The sequence below is a fragment of the Athene noctua genome, chromosome 1, assembly GCF_965140245.1.
Source record: "Athene noctua chromosome 1, bAthNoc1.hap1.1, whole genome shotgun sequence".
NCBI classification, from domain to species: domain Eukaryota; kingdom Metazoa; phylum Chordata; class Aves; order Strigiformes; family Strigidae; genus Athene; species Athene noctua.
This window is the reverse complement of record NC_134037.1, coordinates 17527894-17549400: the sequence shown is the minus strand read 5'-3', so window position 1 is coordinate 17549400 and position 21507 is coordinate 17527894.

Sequence of the window (21507 nt, the reverse complement as noted above, 5' to 3'; positions counted from 1 at the left end):
ACATCTAATGTGCTACATTTTAAATACCAAAGCAAACCAGTCATCCTAAAAAAAGATCTGATATTTCCTATACAGTTGGTGGTGAGATGTCTTCAAAGGAAGATCCTGTCTGCCTGGATTTGTGGAGGACTGATTCACTAGGCATCTAAAATGCAGGCACAGATAAGGTATCTAAATTAGGCTGGCTTGAATCCCATCATAGGCACCGCCTCTTTAAGAATTAATGTTCCCAGAGAAGTTAATGGGAAATTGGATGTCTTTATAGGAATTAGCTTAAGAATTCAACCCAATTCCTAGAGGAAATTTGAAGTGGAGCTAGAAGAAGGATCCATCAGGCCCATTATTAGGGCTGTGCTCAGTTGGCAGACATTGGTATCTAGTCCTATGAGGTACCTGAGGATGTCTGAGACCTATGCATTGACTGATAGGTGTGACAGAGACCCAAGACCTAGGTCCTTCTGGAGTGAACCAAGAGGAGTATCCTAGATCATCTCAAAGAACACTAGATGCCCTTAAGCGAGAAACTGCACTAAATTCCTAGGTTTAACTGCAGAATTTGAGAAGTTATGGATGAGCTGTTTCTAGGTTGAAGTGTATAATGGCTTTATTAGCTGAAAAACACAGCAGGGCTTTTTTGTTTCCCTCTTAATCAAGTTCTGTTCTGTTGACTCCATGCCCCCAGTTCCTCAGACCTGTGGTGTTCATTATTTTAATAATCAAATGTAGGAAACCATTTTACCTGTTTGATAATTCATATATCATAAAACACGAATAAACGCAGTTTCTTTCATACCAGCCTTACTAGCAAATTTGTGATTTCTTCACTTTTCACTAATATGTCTGATAACTAGATATTTCCTATATCTATATTAATGAATAGTAACAAGGGCATGTTAGAAAAAGGGCCACTTCTTGGTTAAGCCAGAGGCCTGGAGGATGATCATGACTACTTTCCTTTATGGTCATGGGTGAATCTATTTTCATCTATATTTCAATTACTGGCAGCAGATCAATGGAGAGGAGAATGTCACAGAGAACCACAAACGGAAAGGGTAAGTCCATGCTGTGTTGTGCTGTGCAGACATGCAAAAGCTGCTTTGGGCTCAGGTTAACACAGCGTGGTCTCAGGCCATGCAGCCAGCTGTGTTGCACACCCTCCTTGCAGGGGTGTGGATCTGTTGGGGACAACCATCTCCAACCTGCCTGCGCCCAGCAGGTCTCCCTTCTTTTCCTTGTATAGACAAAACCTGGGTTTCTGGGACATCTAACCCAGGACCCGTTCCTAGACTTGTTGCAGGCAGCCAGGTCTTAGTGATCAGGTAACAATAACTAGAATTTATGCTATTTACAGCAGCCAGTCTGGCTGCAATGTTCTGGTCTCTATCCACTACTGAAAGAAGAGCTGGGGTAGCTCAGCGCATTACAACATTAGGCACAGTTGCCTAAACTGGGACTATTTTTCTCCCACCTTCCCAGCTTTCTCTAGCTCCGTGGGTATCAGCTATTATCTTTTAATAGCTTTAATAGCACTACTGTTTTTCTTCTTTAGCTAGGTAACAAAATCCGTAATCCAAGCTTTCTGAAAATTGCCTGATAAAATGTTTGGAGAAAATTGCTACCCACACACTGTATTCCTCTGCAATGTATGGGAGTATTTCCAGCACTTGTACAAGACGAGAGAACGTGTATTTACAAATGCAGATACTTATGTTTAAACATAAATATACTAATGCAGGTAGGAAAACTGGATGAGGAACTATTTATATGTGATTTTATAAAGCTATCAGTATAGACATGCTACTCATGTAGATTTTTAAACATGAGCTTCGCACCTTTATTTTCCTTGTACCTCTTAATACCTACATAAAGTTACAAAAAGAGGTAAAGGAATTTACCTGCATAGAAAGAAATCAGTCTTGCAGAAGCCGAAGTCTTGATACCTAAGTATGTGAAACTGAACATTTAGCCCTCTATTTTGGCAGTGTGGTAAAAGCAGTCTGATCTCCTAAATAGAATAGGAACTGTTGATGGCAGACCACTCAGAATTGGATCTTTGCTCTTTCTGTCTAGATAAGGATTTTAGATATCTACCTTTAAATACATGTATTTGAAAACACTGGATGCCATGCTTGTGTCCAACACTAGACAGTTAAGGGTCATTACCACAAATGAATGTAAGTTCACATGCCCATTCTAGTACTGTTGTGAGTGATAACAGTCAGAATTTCAACGCTAGTAGTATATTTATAGCTCTGGCCAATAGGACTGACTTGTAGCATTAGTTGAGACAAAAATAGTTATTATTGCAGAATTACAGACTTTCAAAAGAAAACATTAACTCCTCCAAAATCACACTTCAAAAAGCATAGCATTTTTTAGCACTAACTGGAAACCACTAAAACCAGTCTCTAAGAAATAACAACAATTTTAGCCCTTGTCCCAAGGACCCTGTCTCTGATACATCACAAGGCAACAGCTGATATAAAGAAAACATTCGTTTCACTCTTTAGATGGGGAGAAAGAAGCCTGTGGTTGGCTAAGATAGCACAGGACCATAGAGAGATCTGTGCCTTTCTGGCACTTGGAAGTCAAGCAGGATACAACAGAGCATCCAAAATGGCTCCAGGTGCCTATGAATAGGCAAGGGAACCAAGTTCTTCTGCCCGAAACTCAATATAAGTGAGAGATGGTCAAGTTGGCAGAGCTTCACCCAACTTGCCCTCAGAGTGTGATGTCTGATTTTGTAAGAAAGGCCACTGTGCTTTGCTGTGCCATAAATCAATAGAGAATCCGTCCCCTCACCCCACCAGCAGAGAAACAGAGTATGAATATTGACTTTCCAGTCTACTCTGGGATCATGAGGCTTCTACGCCATCTTCTCAAGGCAATGTTAGAAGGCACTGCCTAGTCCCAAATTAATTTAATTTTGTGAAGGTCACATGGATCTACCCATGGCTGGGTGTTCTTTCAGTTCTGCCATGTTATTGACACCTGCATGAATGACACTAGAAGAAGGTAACTCTTTCTGTTGCTCTAGGTTTGCACAGGAGCTGAATGGATAAGCCATCACATGTGCAAACATCCCAGGAAATGGGACCAGAAGTGACATTATCAAAGGCTGAAGGGGGGCATTCCTGAGTAACTGCTTTCAGTGGTTACCCAAGTCTATCTTATGATGGACTTAGACAAAGAGTGCTTGTGAATAGATTTTTCATTTCAGTCAGCATACTATAGATAACATTTGCTTTACTTTTTCCAAGAGATCCTGCTTCTAACATCTGCTTATGGCAGTTATTAGAAGTTTTATTTGTTCATTTGAGTTTTTCTGATGAGAACACTTGCAGCTGTTCTTCAGAGTCAGCTGTGCCTCACATGATTCTTTGGCTTCTATGCTTTCAGTCATAAATATTCCCCCAGTGCCTGGCCCATTTCACAGGAAAGTCCTGCAGACCCTCTTGACACTGACAAAGGTGGTGGGATTCAGTCTGAGACAAAGCATTCCAAATTCAGGTGTCTACATGTCTTGGATTTGTCAGGGTCATTGATGTAATCCCAAGGAAGGTTAATCTTCCCTTGTTGCAACACAGCCAAATTAAGAACACTTCCTAAAGCAGGTACATCCAGCTCTTTTGTGCCACAGGGAGACCAGGAACCAGATAAACAGTAACTCGACGAATTTGTTACTCTGACAAGTTAGTGTGAATTAACGATTCACTCTTGCTGTATCATCATAAAGATCAGTACTGCATGTAATGGCATAGGTTGTTCTAAATTAACAGCAAGAATTTAGGTAACCTGACAGTGAATGCTTTGAGATAAATGTAGGAGAACAGATATATACAGAAGGGGTTTTTTAAATTTATCTTCCATTTACAGGGTGTTTAACTCTTCCTGTTTACTCTCTCATTGTAATTAAAATGTCTGCTGGGATTTACCTTTAATTAAACTAGACAGAGTCTAGAGAATTTATACTCATTACATATAGTTCTGAATAATTCAACACCTTTTCTGTAGTACCTTTACTGAAATTGGAAATTTGGAATGACAGTTCTCATACAACCCAAAGGAATGTTAAGATTGGAGAACAAGGTTTTTATAGAGGCATTTGTGTGTAAATAACAGAAAATGGCAATATGCCTGGGAACCCAAAAAGTCTAGCAAAAAAAAAAAAAATCTATAACGTAACTGAAGCCCAGGAGGTAAAGCATGGGTATTACAACTGAGGCAATCTCAGAGCCAGCTGGGAGGACAAACAAAATAACTTGTCATTTTAATGGAAATTTCTATTTCAAACACTCCTTGTCTTTGGTTTTCAGCCAGCCTACAATATCACAGTGACTGATGCCCTATGAACAAGCACAAAACACAGCTGTAAGAGATGGCTGAATGACATAGATCCAGTTTGGTGAGCATCTCAAAAGGTTTCATCATACATTGTTGTTTGCAGTTTGACTGTGAATCTGAGTTGACTATGTTTGCTTGCCATTTTGGCTAGAATCAAAGTTTTTAGAATACAGAAGAGATTATAGAATCACAGAATCATAGAATCGTTTGTGTTGGAAGGGAGCTTAAAGATCATCTAGTACAACTCCCCTACCATGGGCAGGGACACCTTCCACTAGCCCAGGTCGCTCAAAGCCCCGTCCAACCTGGCCTGGAACACTGCCAGGGAGGGGGCAGCCACAGCTGCTCTGGGCAACCTGTGCCAGTGTCTCACCACCCTCACAGGAAAGAATTTCTTCCTTACATTTAATCTAAATCTACCCCCTTTCAGTTTAAAGCCATTACTCCTTGTCCTATCACTACATTTGCTGATAAAGAGTCCCTCCTCATCTTTCCTATATACTCCCCTTAGGTACTGAAAGGCTGCTGTAAGGTCTCCCCAGAGCCTTCTCTTCTCCAGGCTGAACAACCCCAACTCTCTCAGCCTGTCCTCATCAGGGAGGTGCTTCAGCTCCCTGATCATATTCATTGCCTCCTCTGGACCCAGTGATGAGATACACTTGTTAAGGGACTGGTTTAAAGACTTGAGATAATTTTTATTTTTTCTGCTCATTCTTGCTTGGAACCTTATCTCTTTATCATGAACATAACCAGATGTTTTGGACACATGTAACCAACAATTCTGTTGGACTAAGGTTTTCTTTTTGTTATTAGCAGTTTCCTCATGATGTAGAATTGAAGGACATTTGCTATGTACCTGCCCCTAAAGAGAACCAGTGAACACAGCATAGGCATGAATTTATGTGAATTCAGTGGCTTTTGGATACTACTTAACCATAAAATTGTTAAAACTTGCTGGTATTGCTATACAGCAACTTCAACATCTAGGCTCCAAGTGATATTTGCAAACACACAATTCATCATGCATTGGCTACTAGGTTTAGAAGGCAGTTTATATCCTTGAAAGCTTATTTGTTTTCTTCAAGCATGTAATTTGTGCTAATGAATGACATTACCTCTATTTACAAGCCTAGGTGCAGAATAAATTTCTTTCAGCCTGAATATGACTAGTCGTCTAGATCACAAGGACAGACTTTGCCAGTGGAAACTGGAAATCTGTTATGCAACATGCAGTATTTCTGCAATTTAAACCATGAGTCCTGTAAAGGGCTAGCTGACTTTCTCTTACTTTTTGATTTCAGGCCAGTATAAAAGCCTCTGCTGTTGTGGTTAGATTAAAACAGAATCTCAGTTGTCAACAAATGTCTATTGATCCCTTTCTTTGGCTTCCAGAGACTGTAAAGCTGGGGCTGGCAGATAAGACAAAATGAATGGGTGCTTTTTTGTATGCTAATGGCGTGGTGAGGTTGCAGACAGCTGTCAGCTCCTCACTCTTCTTGTCCCTCCATCCTCTTTCCCCAACTATTGTCTTTGGAGACTTTGCTATCACTTGCAAAGCTTGGTCCTTCAGCCAGTGCATGCAAATTTGGCACCTTCATGCAATCTGATGCAGGATGCTGAAGCCAGAGGTGAGGGCACTGAGAGCAAGCCTGAGGGCAGAAAGGATACATCCACCACTGTTTCGGTCCACCCGGAATAAAAAGTGGGAAAGTACCGAAAGGAGATTCTGCTATGAGTGAGACAGAAAAACTCAGTGTATTTAACCCATACGTTCCTTTAAGTAGCTGTTGCTGTGCTTGACTGAGCAAGCGCTGTGGCGGTGGGGAGGGTGAGCTGGCAGATGCTCTACCCAAGGGCTGAGTTTGAGATCAAACTAGCTGCATTTAGGAACAAATCCCAATTCATGTAAAAAAATAAGGTGACATCGCATTAGTTTTTCTTAATTACAGACATATTTAATAACTGGTTATCAAGCATCATTTCTCAAGATAAAATTTGGTACTACCAATGACACTGCTGCTCCCCTTCTGCAATTGTGTTAGTATAGAAGAACATTTACTGCATGATAAGGTCAAGTCATCCTGGCAATAAGCAGCTTTATATTGGAGTATCTCTGCTCAAATTCAGAATGACAGTGGTATATCAGTGTGGCTAAAATATTCCTAAGGAATGGATAGTGGTAAAAATACGTAGTGTAGTGTAGTGTAGTCCAGCTGGTTAACTGGATTCTTCTTCAGTGCATCCTCTCAGCTTTAAATCAATGTAAGTCCATTTGACAAGAGGAAGCAGGTTGAGGGGACCATGAAACAGGAAAAGGGAAATATTTTCACTACTCAATTCCTACTTTGACAGGATTTTGAGTCCCTGCAGAAGGATAGATAGATGTGTTAGAAGTGGCAGGACACTCAAAGCTGCTGCTCCATGAAAAATTGCAAAGGACAGTCAATGTTTTCCCTCTTACTCACAGCAGATGCCACAGTCCAGGGCAAGATAAAAGAGATATAATCAGCTTTTACAATCTGATAGAGAAATTAAATGAATGAGAGAGGCACTTGCCATGATGGCAAGTTTTATTTAGCAAAGATGAATGATTTTAATTTTTTTTTCCAAAGAGCTTTAGCATTCAGTGCCTCATCTAAGTGTCTCACCTTTCTGGTGGGCCTCAGTACTGGGCACTCAATGTCCTTTTCTAGCAAGGAGTTGGTGTATGAAACCCCGTGGTATACTTGGGGAATTTATAATGCTGTAGAAATGCTGAGACTATAACACCTGAATTTTCAGAGAGGATTTAGGAAATAAAGCTACATTATGCTAATGTCTGTGCACCATCAGATTTCCTTCCAAACACTGCTAAGATTAGAACATATAACCTGAGAAAAATAAATAAAGCAATTACCAAATAAATGGATTTATATTTCTAGGGGACAAAAACTTTTAAAGCTTAATCTGGAAAAATAAATCATTTCTCTTCTAACTAACTTTTGTTTTCTGATTTTCTACACCAGAACCCCCAGACACAATAGAAAATGCACTGCTAATTCCAGATAGAATAAAGTTGCTCATGCAATGGTAAGAAGTGTACATATTATGGGAAGGATAAAACATATACTTCTAGTTTTTCACTTAATCGATAAGGTTATTTATAGACCCCTAATAAAGAAAGTATTTTGTTCAACTGAAACATCCCACAGCTGACTGTAAATATCAAGTTTTATACTTCAAAAAGGAAAAAAACATTCCAAATGTGACAAAAGAAAGATCCTTTCCCTAATGCCTCCTGTGCATGTGAAGACAGATGAAAGATATGTGGGAGCAGTTTTTATTTTAGTGATTTTTCCTTCCTCACATAGCTGTGATGACTTTTTCTGAGAGTCTTTGGCGAAGGTTGGGGAGAAAGTAGATGCTCACCTGAGTGATGGATGGGCAGGGTGATGGGGAGTTCAGCAGCAGACCTGATGTGGACTGTATGTAGAGTCAAAGGACCTGCACAATACTGGGCTGAGTCTCCTTTCTGCCTCCATCCTTCCTACTTGCAAGAGGAAAACAGCAATTTCTGTTTCCTCCTGGGTTAGAGGCTGACTTGTTCTATGAGTGTGCAGAGCAGATCTGGCAATGTGAGACACAGCATCGTTGTGCCATAGAATATATGCCCCGATGCTAATTCCTCCTCATTGAGACATCCCTTTTAAATGGGGAACAGTGATAAAACAAGAGTCCTTGAGGAGCTGGACCCTGCAGAACCGGATCGTGAACCCATCAATGAGTGTAAGGCAGGCTGCATCTTCAGGGGTACTGTGCTGTCCCAGAGGGAAGTTCAGGTGGGAATTTTCACATCCATCCTCATGACCTGAAATTTCTAATGACTCAGCTGCTCTAAATTCTGTAGTATTAGTGCTGGGCTTAGGGATATTTATTCTTCCTCATTTGTTTGACTCCAAAGAGTCATTGGAACTGTTATAAATAAATTTAGACTCACCAAGATTTCAAAGTTTATTGTTTGAATAGAGACAAGTAAACAGCGCTGGGTGTGCCGGGAGTCTCCGCTCCACCAAGACACACACTGAGTTCTAAAAAGCAGCGTCTTTTATACTGCTGTACCACCGTCTTAGCCTATCCCCTCTTGTCAGATGGTTGTCCTGCGCTTTTTCCATTGGGTCGTTTGAGTTGCTGGGGTGCGTGTCCTCCTCCTGTTGGGTCTTTCGAAAGTCTCAAAGCCTTGGTCTCTTGGCACGCTTTTCTCCTATTGGATGTTTTAAAAGCCTCATGATTCCATCTTTTGGTGGGCTTTCCTTCAAGCAGCTGTTACATGTTATCTCGGGGTGGGGGGGGTGGGGGGTGGTGGGGGGGTGGTCTGAGAAGCGGTTACATTGTTTCAAGCAAATAGCACACTTTATATTTTATCCATATATATTCAAACATTCATCATAATTACAATATAGATTATAGTGATCACACATCATTTCAGATCCACACAGGGTACCATATTCTCTTTTTACAATATTTCAGGCAGCAGGATATTATGGTTTGATATTTACAAATCATTCAAGTGTAACATACCTGCCTTGCTTAACTTAGCAAATTAGTTACAATGGTTTATTACAGAACCATCCATACACCCCTCCTTTGCTTTACTACTTGCAGACACACACTCACATGGATTTTGTTTACAAACTGAAGAAACTGTTGTTATTCATGCAAAAAATATTACAGGTAACCATGTGGATAAAAGGTATTAGTGTGTAAATGTTCTGTCTCTGCTCTTGATTGTTATTCATTCTTGGCTGCTTCTTGCTCGTTGCTTGAATAATTTCCCAACTAGAAAAAAAAAAAAAAATTCTGTGGTACCTGTGTGCATAATTGGAATGCCAATAGATAATAAGTAGAGATAGTGGATACATTTGAAGAAAACCAGGATCAGCTTGCAAAAATTTGTGAGAAGGAAAAAGAGCAAAATGACTGCAATAATTTTCAGTATTTAAATTGAGAGAAGTCTTTATAATGAGCTTATGGTAAAGGGACAAGGGAATGTCACTTTCTTAGTTATTTGAAATACGCAGCAAGTCAGGGTGAGTCGCTGTGGGACACGTGTTTATATTCTGCATTTACAGTCTGCAGAATGTTTACCTTCTTTTTGAAATGCTGATTTGGAAGCTTTAGTAGCCTATGAAAATCAGTTTACTGTCATCAGCCAGTAACTCAATACAGAATTCTTCTGGAATACAACAGGATTGTTATTAAGTAATGACTCAGTTAAAGAACAAAATTTTCCATCTATGTGAGTGCAACAATTACATATCTTATAAGTTTGTCAAAAATCACCCATTTTGATGGAATGTTAGATTTTAGTCCAAAAACTAGTGCCAACTTCTTCATAGTCAAATTTGGAAAAGAAAAAACCTGAGGAATTAACAGCAGTATTCAAATTGATAATAGACAAAGTGTACACTGAAGAATGAATACAGATGGAGTTTTAAATACACTCCAGGCCTGCTACACATTATTAAACTGATAATCAGGGGTGGTGCATCATTCTGCTGTGGTGCTGCAGAAGAAATCAGTTTCCAGGAAATGAAAATCAGATTTTCCCATAAAAAATAAATTAATGTCCAAGGTGTTTTAACATATAGAGATGTGTTATATATGAGGTACCTCGATTTTTGCTCTGGGCTTATAATTGTATCATTTGCGTACTTTAAATATTATTATTAATATTGCAGTGTTGCAGTTAGAAACTGGTTGCAGTTGGACCAGAAAACGAATTCTTTCTAAGATCTTAATTCTACTTTTCATTACATGCATATACTGACGCAAAACACATTATTTTCATTGGTGTTTTACAGATTTTCAGCTGTTTTGGAGATCCGAGTCCATGCACGGTGGATGGATAGGCTCTGTTAGTGTTTGATTAATGTAAAGAGCACTTTCTATACACCCCTGGGGTTCCCAAAGGTTTTATTAAGGACATTCTTTGCTTGTGAAAAGTGTATGCATGGAGAGCACTTGAAGAGGGTTCAGGCTTGATAAGATGAAAGGGGCTACAGAGAAAACAAAGGCAATAGCTAGCAAAAATCTGTGTGGAGGATGTTGATATTTTCTCTTGCCCTTGGGCTGTATGTACAAAAAGTATCCTTTTCTCTTACAAATCCCATCTGTCATTTTTAAGAAAGGGTCTGGCAAAGAAACATGAAGAATCTTGTGAGTGTTAGAATTACCGGTGTTGTACACTGGAAATAGAACCAATATTCTTTTTGACAGAAGAGATTGATGTCAGATAAATGCAGTTCGGTTAAACTGAAAGTTTCCAAAATTTGAAATAAAAACACTTAATTGAGATATATCCTCATCACTGAAAGAGACTGTTTTCATAGTGTCAAAATATATTTATCTCTGTAGCTAAAATGTTTAATTGTGGTTTGTCATTTCAATTCTTTTTATTTTGGCCTTGTATCACACTAACAGCATTGTATTTGTAATACAATATTAGAATGTAATATTTAGTATCCAGTGTATAAACTTTTTCACAATGTAAAATTTCAGTGTTGCTAAAGTAAAGATTTGGATGTCCTATATTTAGATTTGTTTGACATGCTGTTGCAAAGAAAATTTTAAAATACAGACTACTTTTTTCTTCCTTCTGCATCTCAACAAAATGTTAGGATAAGTGAAATTCCCAGACAATATTCTGTATTCTGTACAGGTCTAAGTTAAATTAATTAATATTGATCAGTCTCATCAAGGTGAAAGTAGACTTCAGGAGATGAGTGAAGAATAAACAGTAAATGGTTGATTAGTAAATGATTTGTTACAAGCTGTGAAACGGAAATCTCAAGTAGACCATGAAGCTGGAGAGCAGGGTCGTAGCTCCCCAGCTATGTGGTGTGGTCTTTTATTTTCTTCATGCATACACATTAGGAATTTATGGGAAAATGTATAAAACATGCAGTACCTGATTTTTCCTTCAGTACACTATCAGTTTGAGACCAATATGAGGGAAGAATATAGCCATATATTGGTTACTGATAGATCATTTAGAATATTTATGGTGCTAATATTACTGTATCCAGCTCTGTTTTCAAATAAGCCAAAGGTAAACCCCCTATAATGAGACATTGCCAACTGCTTTTAAAACCTCATCCATAAACTGCAAAGCCAATTTCCAAATATAGGTAATAAATTCCCCTACCACTTGGATGCATAAAATCTGATAATTATATATTCTGGTCACATTTATGGGGATGTTTGCAACTATCACCTAACATCAAATGTATGATAGTATCCATGTTTACTGCAAACTAAAGAAAATGTGGAGAAATTGCTTAGAGATTTCAGCTATTTTTGTTAAGACTAGCTGTTTTTCATAAGACTAACTAAATACTAGAGTACTTAGCATGATTGGGATAAAATTTTAGATTTGAAGAGCAGGAGACACCATGGTTTCTACCCTGATCTTTAGCGTAATCACAGACTTTCTGTTGAGATAAGAGTTTTTATGCTGATTTGTGGTACATGTTCCAGTGATTCGTGGCAAAATGTGACTGTGGATAACTTGACCAGGGGGGTCATTCCTCTTTCTGTTGGTTCTGTTACTGTATAGTCTCAATAACTGTTCACAGAAGCCTAAGGAAAATATTAGAGAGGACTGAGCAGTTAAAACTGGGTCTAGAGCATGTGAGAAATGTTTCCCATTAAGGGAAGTTTTAATGTAATTTCTGGTATAGGGAAGTTTTAATGTAATTTCTGTTATAGGTAATATAGGTAAGAACTCCTTTCTCAAGGTCACCCAAGAGAAGTCCCTACAACTACAAAGAATTGCTAAATTCCTCCCATTGCCAGGACCAGGGAGCCCCTGCCTATCCTGAGATTAATCTGTGTTAATCACAGAAGTAATCTGCAGTGAAGCTTAGCAAAAATGATGAAGTCCTCATTACTCACCAGGAGAGAAAAATTGAAAATATCACAGAATGGTAATAAAGAAGGGTCTCGGCAATGGCATTTCCCATTCATCACTGAACTTCCTTCGTCTTCTTAGCGCCTTTTTTTTTTTTTTTTTTTTCTGAATGGGATACCTTGAACTCCCTAATCTCATCTCTGAGGACACTACTAGTACATACAATGAATCTGTGTTGTATGTGTCGCATTGTTCAAATGGGCTTATGACTCTACCCTGAGCAAAGTGAATTAGTATGCAAAATGTCAATACAATGTTAAATTAAACAGCACATAGTAATGAAAGACATTCAATTTAGTAAAGTAAAATGAAATCTTAACTGAGCAGAACTGATTATTGTATAAAACAGAACGGATAAAAGGCTTGACTCACCCATTGTCTAGACAAATCACTTAGAATTATGTGGGTTGGCTTTAGAGCCATTCAGATAATGTAAAAGCTTATTTGTAGTCTGTTTGCCAAATTAAAAATGTTTTTTGATTTGTCTCATTTGTAAGCTATTAAGAAATACATGTTGCCAGACAGCTTAAGAAAAGTAGCAAGAAGGTAAACAACTTGCCCAGTGGCAGACAACAGATCCAGAGTAGGGCCAGGAAACTATTTCTGACACATCATTTGTCCTGCAGAAAATGTAGTTTTGATTGACTTAAACCTCTTTGTAAAATCCACTTGAATTCAGCAAACGTTTTTGCTAAGCAAAGCTGAAGAACACAGGAAAAATGGAGATGCTGAAATCAGTTTTTCAAGATAGGGTCACACAGAGGTTTGGACTTCTTCAAAGGCAGCAAGAGTATGAACATGATCCCCATCATTTCTTAAAGCAGTGATTAGGGCATCATGGAAAAGGGAAACCAAGTTTGATTTTCCTCTTTGCCTGATCTATAGTGCAAAGATTTGCTGAGAAAAAATTGCTTTTATCATCCCAAATTTGCATGCTTTAATGCTTCCACTCAATTCTGGCTGTGCAAGCAGGATCCAGTCCCTAACTGCCTTCCTGGCCACAGGCAGGACTTCGACCATCACCTCTCTGCAGGAGATGGAAGGAGAAAGCCCCAAGAGTCCCAGGCTGCGGGAGGCAGGCATCAGCAAAGTGCTCCAGGCCACAACCCTCAGTCCTGCAGGATTTAATGCAGTCAAATGTCCACAGGACTCTTCCATGGGTATGGCATGGATAATTTCATATTTGTGAAGATATGAACTATGCCTCTGTACTGCCTACACACCTTCCTCTCCTTTGTCCTGTACCACTCATTGAAAGAAGGAAAATTATACTTACAACAGCCTGTGAGAATTGTGAGCTCCGCTGAAGCCTGTATTTTCCTCAGTGTTACAATGTTTTCTAGGATGAGTGGAAGTATTTTATTTTTTATTACTCTTTCAGAACACTGATGAAATGTCTTCTGTGTTTTTTCCAACTGGTTTCCTTTACAGCTTTTTTGCACTAGAAAATACTTTATATTTTTTCCTCTTCTCTGAACACACATATAGGAGTTCTTTTGACCATGTTTACTGTGAATGATCTGATTATATTCTTTATTTTGATGGCCCACAATAAAAATACTGGTTGATATAAAAAACCCTTCTATTGTGAAATGGTACACACTGAATTGCTACACATTTCAAAGAATTAGGAACAATAGCTTGTACAGAGTATTATTAATCACTATTCCAAATCCAAGCACAGTAGAGGGCCACAGTGTTGATTTTTTTATTTTTTTTTTAAAGAAAACACATTAAAAAACACTAAAAATGTCTCCCCAAACAGGCTTAGAAACTGGCTTCATGTCTTGGCTGATGAAACTTAGCAGTCTGCCCACTGCCACATCCCTCTCTGCTGGCATGGTCTTGATCTTTCTTTCGAGTCAATTATTGGTACTGATACGATTCAGTAGTGATGGGAATGTTCACCGTTGGGAAGTACAGGCCAGTCACTTCACCAGTGCCACTTGCAAAGAGCCCTCTTGCACTTGCTCTACTACTGTTTATACCTCTTTGCCAGGACTCCCTTGCAGCTGGCGAGGCTGCTCATGGGTGCTGCCAGGCTGCAGCACCAGTGAAACAGTGGTCCTGGAAGAAATTATATATAGCAAGTCATGACAAAAGTCACCAGTGGGATGGCAGAGGCAGATACTCAGAAGCTGGGAAATGACAGATCTCAGGTCATCCATGCAAACTGCATTTGACCACCTTGTGTGTATTCATTATGACACAACCCCTAATTACATGCGCACATACAATGTTTTGGACTGTTACCATACTCAATGTCAGTAAAATCTTAGCTGCACAATTCTTAATTTCTAAGTCACTGTCTCTGCAACTCTAAGACATTTTGTCACCTAGTTTTTGTCTTTTCTTTGTGCATGCAACAGCATTCAAGGGGAGAAATATTAACTGAAAGCTTTTGATGACAGTGTTTAAGAGCAGGAAGCAGGCTTCCAGTCCTTCCTCAAAACACAGTGACTCTGTAAACAAGACAAGGTCCTTAAAACTTTTACAACATCTCTGACTTCCATCCTATTCATGAAATCACTGATATGCTTAATTTGAACCCAGCTGTTAGCTGCTTTCAGTGGAGTCTCTATCTTATTTATTTAAAGCCATTTACATTAAATCAGAGATTTGGCTGGTCCCCTGAGTGGTCACTTAAGGCAGATTTAATTGTATGGGAAAATAGACTCATTAATGTCAAATGGAAAGCAAAGCTAATTAAAATTTACAGCAAGCTATTACCAGTCATTTAATAAGGGATTAATTAAGATATCTGCTAAAATAAATTGACTGAGTATGTATAAATTTTGAACTTGTAAAGAAGAACCAGAGTAACTAAGAGAGGGAAAAATAAACTGATAAAGGACTTGTTTGATCTGAAATAATAGTTGCAAAGAAATGTGTAAATATGTTGGAGACAGAGACACATAAAACCAGATTTGCAAGGTGAAGTTATCTGGTACAGTCCAAACACCCATCTCAGTTCAGACATTTCATAACCTCTTGCTTTTGACATTTAAGTCTGAAGGAAGTCTAATGTATTGAGAAAACGTCATACAAAACATGGACGTGTATTAAAAATGTAGAGATATCGTTTCACTCCCTTTGCCTTTGATGGACCCTTCTTTTCCCATATCAAGGTCTTTGAAAGACTCACCCATTGCCAGAAATATTAGCTGTGGGTGATGAACATATTTCATGCCAAGGCTCAGACTCCCTCCATTAGCTCATGGCTACATACACAAGACATACATCAGTGCTGAGACCATGAGCTGCTACTATGCGCATGAGGAAGGTTTCCTGTTGACAGTGAGTGCCCACAACACACCTCTCCCCCCCCAGCCTTGGTGGTACAGTCCATGACAGCAAGTCACACACTGTTGCCCTTCAGATGCACTGGGGAAGTGCATGGGGTTGGTGCTGGTGCTACAGCAGCAAACCCACATCCATGTTGGGAACCACAGTGCCCATGAGAATGCAATCCCATGTTTTCTCGCAGAATGTCAAAACAGTCGGCTTTATTGCAGAGCAAATCATAAGGATAAAAGAAGGTATGATTTGAAAATGGATTTGCAATATTGAGCTACAAAGGATGAAACAGTACATTGTAGTAGCTGGATTAATTTGCCAAAGATTGCGTGCTGGATCTTCCAGTGGGGTTGTGAGGTTGTCTCACTAAACACTAGAAGCCACCTTAGATTAGGAAACCTTGAAGGATTCTTACAGCAAAGTCTTTCCCACTCCTCTTACTGAAGCTAGCTCTGGTAATCAGTCGTTGCTCTGGATGACCTACTCTTTCTGAAGCCCACAACAACATCGTTCACTGCTTCTCTTTCTTCCAGATTATCTGTCTCCCATTTCTTGTGATTGGCTCAAAGCAATTAAATGGCATTTCCTCCACACAGAACCTTGTGCTATCAGATAATGAAGCAACTGGCTTCAAGCTTTATCCCCACAATACCCCAAGGAAATGAGAAGGCATAAGATATTTCTATTCCCCATCCTCCTTTAGGTCTCTGTTTGACTTTTGTGTAGTATATTTTCATCGCATGTTCTTGTCTTGAGTGGCTCTCCATAGTATGCATCTATCTGAAAATAAGTTGCATGTTAGATGCTGAGATCTCTTGCTGGATCCATCACAGTTCCAGTCTTGCGAGTGTCATTTAAAAACCAAATATGTCCTAGAAGAAGGAGAAGTGAGGGGGTTATACTCTCTCCAAGCCTGCTGTTAGTACTGTGGCCTCTGAGGGCCAAACAACAGTGTCCAGCACAGAAATCATAGTATCTAAAGAGCAGGTGCCCTGTGGCAACAAGTGACTCAGCACGACTCAGAATGGCCTAGATGAGTTTTAAATGTGGCCAAGGATGTTTCTGGGCACTGAGGCCAACTGGCAACTGCTCTCCATCTAGTCTAGGAAGTTCAGTTCTCTTAGTCTCCAGTACAGGTGACTGCCTGAAAACTGCCTGTTGGAAATGGTCTCTGATGGCCACATGATGGCTGGGAAATCACAGAATCACAGAATCATTCAGGTTGGAAAAGACTCTTGGGATCATCGAGTCCAACCATCAGCCCTACTCTACAATGTTCTCCCCTACACCATATCCCCCAACATCCCATCTAAACGACCCTTAAACACATCAGGGATGGTGACTCCACCACCTCCCTGGGCAGCTTATTCCACTGTCTGATCACTATTTCTGTGAAAAAGTTTTTCCTAATGTCCAATCTAAGCCTTCCCTGTTGCAGTTTAAAGCCATTCCCTCTTGTTCTATCACTAATTACCTGTGAGAAGAGACCAGCACCAACATCTCTACAATGTCCTTTCAGGTAGCTGTAGAGAGCGATGAGGTGTCCCCTCAGCCTTCTCTTCCTCGAACTGAACAGTCCCAGCTCCTTCAATCTCTCCTCACAGGATTTATTCTCCAGGCCCTTCACCAGCTTCGTTGCCCTCCTATGCACTTGCTCCAGCACCTCGATATCTCTCTCGTATTGAGGTGCCCGGAACTGGACACAATACTCCAGGTGTGGCCTCACCAGTGCCCAGTACAGGGGGACTGTCACCTCCCTACTTCTGCTGGTCACACTATTGCTGACACAAGCCAGGATGCCGTTGGCTTTCTTGGCCACCTGGGCACACTGCTGGCTCATGTTCAGCTGCTTGTCTGTTAGAACCCCCAGATCCTTCTCTTCCAGACAGCTCTCCAGCCACTCCTCCCCAAGCCTGTAGCCGTGCAGGGGGTTGTTGTGGCCCAAGTGCAGGACCTGGCACTTGGCCTTGTTGAAGCTCATTCCGTTAACGTTGTCCCACTGATCCAATCTATCCAGGTCTCTCTGTAGAGCCTTCCTATCCTCATGCAGATCGACACTCCTGCTTAACTTGGTGTCATCTGCGAACGTACTGATGATACACTCTATGTCCTTATCAAGATCATCAATCAAGATGTTGAACAGAAATGGTCCCAACACTGAGCCCTGAAGAACACCACTTGTGACAGGCTGCCAGCTGGATTTAGCTCCATTGTCCCCCACTCTCTGGGACTATCCGGCCAGCCCATGCTTGACCCAGCAGACCGTGTGCTCATCCAGGCCATGGGCAGCCAGTTTTTCTATGAGAATCCTATGGGGAACTGTGTCGAATGCTTTTTGAAAATCCAGATAGATAATAACCACAGCTTTTCCCTCATCCAATAGCCAGGTCATCTTGTATTAGAATGAGATCAGGTTTGTCAGGCAGCATCTGCCTTTCATAATCCCATGCTGGCTGGGCCTGATCCCCTGGTTGTCCATTATATGACTTGTAATGGCACCCGAGATGACCTGCTCCATGACCTTCCCTGGCACCGAGGTCACACTGACAGGTCTATAGTTTCCCAAATCCTCCTTTCTGCCTCTTTTGTAGATGGGTGTCACATTTGCCACCCTCCAGTCCAATGGGCCTTCCCCAGTTAGCCATGATTTCAGGTAAATCATAGAAAGTGGCTTGGCGAGCACATCTGCCAACTCTTTCAGCACCCTTGGGTGTAACCCATCCGGTCCCATAGACTCGTGTGCATCCAAGTGGTGCAGCAGGTCTCTGACCACCTCCTCTTCAACTGTGCTGACCTCAGTCTGCTTCCCCTCCCCATCTCCCAGCTCATGAGCTGGGTGTCCAGGGAACAGCCAGTTCCACTGCTAAACACTGAGGCAAAGTAGGTGTTGAGCACCTCAGCCTTTTCCTCATCCTTAGTTACCATGTTTCCCTCTGCATCCAGTAAAGGAGGGAGATTTTCCCTAATCCTCCTTTTGCTGTTAATGAATTTATAGAAACTTTTGTTATCCTTAACAGCTGTAGCCAGGTTGAGCTCTAGCTGTGCTTTGGCTCTCCTAATGTTCTCCCTGCATAACTTCAGTACACCTTTATAGTCTTTATGAGAGACCTGGCCCCTCTTCCAAAGGCAATAGATTCTCCTTTTGTTCTTGAGATCCAGCCAAAGGTCCCTGTTTAGCCAGGCCGGTCTCCTTCCCCGCCTGATTGTTTTTCAGCACACGGGAACAGGCTGCTCCTGTGCCTTCTCTCTTGAAGCATGTCCAGCCTTCCTGGACTCCCATTTCCTTCAGGGCAGCCTCCCAAGGAATTTTGTTAGTCTTTCAAACAGATCAGAGTTTGCCCTCCTGAAGTCTAAGGTGGCAGTTTTACTAACCCCTCTCTTTGTTTCTCCAAGGATCGAAAACTCAGTCATCTCATGATCACTGCACCCTAGACAGCCTCCAGCCTTTACCTCCCCCACAAGCTCTTCCCTGTTCACAAGCAGCAGGTCCAGGAGGGCACCTTCCCTGGTCGGCTCACTCACCAGCTGTGTGAGGAAGTTATCCTCCACACGTTCCAGGAACCTCCTGGAGAGTTTCCTCTCTGCTGTGCTGTGATCCCAGCAACCTGGGAGGTTAAAATCCCTTACCAGAACAACAGCAAGTGTCCATGTTAGTTGGTCAGTGTGGGCTGGATCCATGCCAGACATGCTCTAACTGTTTCTTGCTTGGACAGACTTAGTCAGATCCCTAAACTTTCTTGAGATTGCGCATGTAGACAGAGCATTAAAGATTTCATAGGGTCTGGGAGGAGAAAGAGACCAGAGGTGATGCCATGGTCTCAGGCACTGAAAGTAGGGCTGTGCTCAGTGCAGGGGGCTCACTACACTGCAGCCTGCTTGTAGAGAGGCTACCTGCCTTTGCATTAAACACCCCTCTCCACAGGGAGTCTGACCTTGTCTCTCTAGAGTTGTCTCCTAACCCATTCATGCCCCTTCATGGATCACTACTGCCCATAGTTCCTTGGGGAGCAGCTGGGTACATCAGCCAGGAAGGCAGAGGTGCAGGCTGGGTTTCAGGAGTGTGGTATTGAGCCAGACTGCAGACTGCAGCTCAGGAAGAGCAATTTCTCTTCCCAGACTGGCTCAAAGCTTCCAGTAGTGAAGGTCTACTCCCAAAAAGTGCCAAATGAGGGAGCCAAACATGCAGCTCCATCATCCCCAAGCACTGCTGTCACTGCAGGTCCCCAGGCTCTGGGTGCTCTGTGCCACCCGCATCCCTCATGTGGAGGCAAGTGTCACTGGGGAGCCTTATTCAAGCTCCAACTACCCCTTGTGGGCCAAGCCCCGTGGGGTCCGAGCCTCCCCTGGGGGATCCCAGACATCCCCGCTGGGGCTGCCCACAGAAGGTGGGTGCCCAGCAACCCAGAGATCCTTCCCTCGGACTGCCTCCTCCTCCCTGAAGGAGCCAGTCTGAACCACAGCCAAAACTTAACACACCTGTCAGCTCAAATCCACATGTTGTTCTCTGAGTCAGAGCACCAACACAGAAAGAAACCCCCTCCGCGTTTTTTATTCGGTCTGTAAGAATTCAATTGCCAGCATGCCTTGCTTCCAGCAGACACAGAGCATGGCTTGACATGTTTGCCCAGTCCGGATAAATCAACAGAAGTTGAATTCAGAAGCCCTAATGACTGCAGCAAACTACTCATAAATGAGCTACAGGGCAACAATTATCTATTGAAATTTTTAGATTAGAGAAGCCCTCTTTTCATGTATGAAAAATTAATTAGTGAAATAAATTATTTGCTGCAAATTACTCATTCCACTCCTGTTGTTTGCTGCTCTGCGATATGTCTGATAAAAACATTTGTCAAGTGAGCCTGTCTCACTCTTTTCAGCTACAAAACCAAGGTTTTAATTCATTATGATTTTCTCTGACCCTTCTTTGGATCATGTACATTTGTCAAAGCAGATTTAAAACGCTACCAGATCTCTTAACATTTGACAGGCATACTGAAAGGTGTAAAGAACTCTGAAAAGGTGCAAGACGAGAGAGAATAAAGCACAAGGATTTTAGCAGCCGCGCTAAGTCTTTATAAGGACTGATCTGGCATTTCAAAAATAGTTTCTTCCCAACCTTTTGAGAATGTGCTGAGATTTATCACTTGAGAGGAGCTGATTTCACCTTTCAAACTGAACAATGTATGTACTAATCCTGTGTGACTATTTTGTAGGTGTTTGTTCTGTAAAATTATGGGGGGGGAGAAAGGCCTTTTTGAAAATGAAGGTGGTGCTTTCTGTGTCGGTCATGCTGGACTGTGTATTGATTTCTTATCATTACCTGGAGAAAAGCCAAAAGGCCACTGGAATGAATCATTGATCAAAAAGTGTAGGTGTCTGGGATGGTTAAATCTGAGGATTTGAATCTAAAGAACCTGTTTCCCTACGCTGGTGCAGGCTGACAATATTTTAAACCTAACTTTCCCAGATCTCATTTTGGTTTTGCAAGAACTGGTAGTGAGTAATCACATCTGCATTTTCCCCTGTGCAAGCATGTCACTGCTATAGGCATCTTAAAATTTACTGTGCTAAAATGAAGCTAAACTATTCTTCACCTGGGCAAGGAAGTCCCAGGTGGGTAAATATTTACTGCTGAACCCACAAAACTGAGGGCTTTTCCAGCTCTCCAAGGTATTTCTCTTGTCCCAAGAAGCTTGCATGTGTCATAAAATTTATATGTGTCTGGAAAAAAGTTCAAGGGACATCTTGTATTATACCCACACTATGCGGTACCCTCAGGAACACATGAAGGTGACACTGGCCTCCAGAGATTAACAGTGTGACTCAGGTATAGGCTAAAAAATATTACTCTTTTTTCCTGGGACTGTCACTTGAATAAGGTGACCAGCCCCTGCAGTTATTGTTCCTTGCACTCTGTT